Below are 4369 nucleotides of genomic sequence, written 5' to 3' on the forward strand. Positions count from 1 at the left end.
ACACATGTTCAAGCTCCTATAGTGTGCTAACTTTACATATTTTAACTATTTTATTTAAGTAAATACTGTTTATTTTATTTAAATACTGACTTATTGTAACATTTCAATAAATACTACTTGATCAAATGAATGTTCAGCCTTCAGTAGGACAGATATGTTTTCTGTTCGAAATTGGGTAGAACATGTCTTCATCTCAGCTGAAGTGCCCAAACTAAACACATGGAGTATAGGTGCCTCTTTGTCTAAAAGAGGCTGAACCATATCCAGACCATTCATCAAGAATTGAGACTGGGAAACTGGTTCATTGTCCTGTATATAAAAGGATGGCATCATCTGAGAGGAGACCAAGGAGTATGACCTTCTTTGAAGAGTCTAACAAACAGTGGTTTTCCAAGTTCCTCCCTCCCTACATATTCTAAGTACCTCAAAAGAACCACAGGTAAATAGTGTGAGTAGTCCACAGAATGGAAACTGACATTTGGCCAGAAGCAGAATATACTCTGAACTGCAGAAACTCATATTCTTATGTTTCCACAATGTGGGATGTGATGAAAGTGTCCTTGAGACTCTTGGCATTTGTGGGACACTGTCCTTGGATATATCTGAAGGTTGAAGGTTAGCTGAGGATGACTTTGATGACAAGGAAAAATGGCAAGGCTGTCGCGGGAGGGATTGCCACTTCCGGGGAAGCAAGGAATACAACTGGCTTTAGCCTTCTTAAAGGACTTCTCCAGAAGGAGTATCTGTGGAACTCAGGCAACCCTACAGAAAGTGGCTGTGCAGGAATCACTAGAGGTAAAGTGAAGAAAGGGGAATGATTTGTGCCAGAGGATCAACGTGGGGTGGTCAAAGAGCCTGTAAAGGTGCCATGTGAGAGAAAAGGCTTGCATGCTGTCAGAAGACCCAGTGCCAGAAAATGGCAGCATCAGCCACCTGTGATTTTTCTTCATTTTCCTCTAATCCCACTTTTATCTTGTCCCCATTCCTACCCTGAAGGAGCTAGAAATAGCAACTAGAGAAGGGTGAGATGGTGAAGCATGGAAGAAAGTAAACATGGATTTCACCCTCCTTTCCCATTGCAGACTGGTTAATCCAGATGGGGGCACAGGTAGTGGTACTCCTATTGGGAGATGAGAAGCTGTGAACTGGATGAACATTGGAAGCTTTAAGTTATATTGCAATGGACTTTTAATATCTGAAAATGAGAACTGTTCATTAATGCTTGGAAATCATTGCAAGTTAATGGATCTTCTTGAGATACTATCCAAGGGAAGGAAAGGGAAGGAAAAGATGACAGAATGGGTTTGACAGGCAGTGGTAGGAGAAAAATTAAAGAATTTGTCTTTTGCACCCTTTCTGAATAGCTTGTGAAAAACTTAGTTCCAATTAGGAATTATTCCCAAACTCCTATCACTAACTTCAATGATGTGTACATGATTGGGGAACTGGGACTGAGACAGAATCACTATCTTAAGTCACATATGCTCAAGAATAAGATGGCCCTGTGTATACAAGGTTGATGAGAAAACTCGTTTCATTGGCATGAAATGGAACATCCAGAAAATGCAGTAAATATGCAGAGAGGTGTCTTGCATTGTCTTTTACATTACCATTTTATGCACGGCTTTCTGAAGGTTGAGACCACTAATGAGAATAAGAAGTAGGATATTCTAATTGTTCCAGTAGAACTTTCTGTGACAGTGAGAATGTTCTATATCTGCTCCATCCATCATGCTAGCCACTAAGCTACATGTGACCACTGAAAAGCTGAAATATAACTAGTATAACTGGGGAATGGTTTTTAAATTTTATTTAATTCACTTAAACTTGAATAGCTACCTGTGGCTCGTGGACAGCACAGGCCCTCACTCTTTAAGGAATAGTGATAAGCTACAAAAAAATAGCATAAAACAACACTAATTTAGAACCAACAAAGACATTTCCCAGCCATTCTCCATCTTATTAAGTGTTTTGGACTATTGGTTTGGCCAAGTATCCCATGTAGATAGCTTTTGCCCTCAGCTACATCACTTTCTGCTGATCTATAATGCTTTCTCTCTCTTTTATTAATCTGGCTTGTGCTTTTATAATATTTGAGGGAAGGAGGGTATTTTCCCCACTGCAGAAAGTATCCTAATTAAGACAGATAAGTCATGCAGCTTTTGTTTATGTCACAATTTTCCCTGTAGCTAGAATTAAATGATGTTGTCAAAGGGCAATGCTAGTGTTTGATGGCTTTTAATATTTTTGTCCATATCAAAAGACTAAATAAATGCAATCGATATCCCCAATTCCTAACTCTGTAGTAATTATTCCAATAAAGGGATATTCATGCTACCAAGCATCAATATATGTTCTTCATTGCCCTAATAAATCTGCTCCTAGAAAATAAACTATGTTCAGCTCAGGCTTTAGAGAGAATATTAGCAAACGCCAAGCTCAAAATGTTATTAACCAAACTCTTCAGCACACTGGGGCTTACAAAATATGGATTTTTAAAACCCAAACACTTAATGAGAACTATCAAGAGAGAAGAATCATATCTGCAAAGGGGCTGCATATTATATTTAGGGTGGCTCCTTAGGCAAATAACTCAGATGAGGGTTTTTAAATAGCCCTGGCTATCCAGAAGAATTCATTCTATAAATGGCTAGCTCATAAAATAAAGCAACTACAAAATAATAATATCAACAGTTATGAGTATTCCTTGCTGGCTCACTCTATTTTAAGATGTTCAGAGATCCTCACAAGAACTCCATGAGCTAGATACTATTTTATTCCCCTTGTGTAAATGAGGAAGCTATGGTGTCAGGAGACTGTCTGAGGCCAATATCTGGGGTGGGAGCGTTGTCATATTGATCAAATCCAGGCATGCGTGTCTTACTCCAAACCCCATACCTCTCATTTATTACATATTTAAAAACATACATACAAAGACCCACTATATATTAAGACAAGTCATTAACGAGGCAGTACCAACCTACTTATTTCAGTCTGAGTAATTCCAGCATGCTACAAACATTTCTTGGTGAGTTTCTGTTAGCTCAGTCTGCTAGATGTATAGGTTACCTTTCCTATTAAGTGGTTAGCAGTTTACTTGGTAAAATCTTCCTTTAAGATTACATAAGAAAATAAGGCATAAATCCTTTCAACATCCTAGTTGTTCCAGAAATATTTCTATCACTCACTTGCTTACACACACTCTCTTTCTCTTCCTCTTGCTCTATGTATCTGTCTCTCTCTATAGATAGATAGATACACATATTTAGGAACTTACATCCTATTTACAGATCCACTGGCACAAGAAATGTTAACACAAGGAAGGACCTCTGCATTAAATCGCTGGAACAGGCATTACTTTATCAATGTCTAAAAGAGGGGAGGGGCGCCTGGGCAGCTCAGTCTGTTAGGTTAGGCGTCCATCTTCGGTTCAGGTCATGATCTCCACGTCTGTGAGTTCGAGCCCCCAAATCAGGTTCTGGGCTGACAACTCATAGCCTGGAGCCTGCTTTCGATTCTGTGTCTCCCTCTCTTCCTGCCCCCCACCCCCCTTATGCTCTCTGTCTCTAGAAAATGAATAAACTTTAAAAAAAATAAAAGATGGGGAAATACTTTGAATTCAGGGGATCTAAGACCAGTAAAACAGTAGGAGTATTAACCCATATAATGTATAAATGATAGAGTATAAAGTCTGCCATGATAGATTTGGCTGTGTGCTTATATGGCAGAGAGACAGAGAGAGAGAGAGAGAGAGAGAGAGAGAGAGAGAGAGAGAGAGACAGAGTGAGCACATACAAGTTTTCTGATGTCTTTTCTTCTATGGGCACTCATCCCATCAGGAGAGGCTCACCTTCATAACTTCCTCTAAACCTAACCACCTCCTAAGGACACCTGGGTGGCTCAGTTGGTTAAATCCAACTCCATCTTAGGTCATGATCTCACAATTCATGAGTTCAAGCCCTGTGTCAGGCTCTGTGCTGACAGCTCAAGCCTAGACCCTGCTTCAGATTCTGTGTCTCCCTCTCTCTCTCTCCCTACCCTGCTCCCTCTCTCTATCAAAAATAAACAAACATTAAAAAAATAAATTTAAGCCTAATTACCTCCTAAATGTGCATTTCAGACACTGTCACATTAGTAGTTAGTGCTTCACCATATGAATTTTGGGGAGAACACAATTCGGTCCACAGAAGGTACATTACAACCAAACTCCAGGGCAAAAATGACTCTGGGTAGGGAATAGGAGCAGCAGAGGAGTAATAGAGGGTAAGTACAGAAACACCCAGGGCATCCAGATTAGCCATAACTGCCAGACTAAGGAGTTCAACATTGTTATGTAATTGAACTTGATGAAGTTGTTAACCAAAATTCA

Source organism: Acinonyx jubatus, chromosome D4, assembly GCF_027475565.1.
Source record: "Acinonyx jubatus isolate Ajub_Pintada_27869175 chromosome D4, VMU_Ajub_asm_v1.0, whole genome shotgun sequence".
Taxonomy (NCBI): domain Eukaryota; kingdom Metazoa; phylum Chordata; class Mammalia; order Carnivora; family Felidae; genus Acinonyx; species Acinonyx jubatus.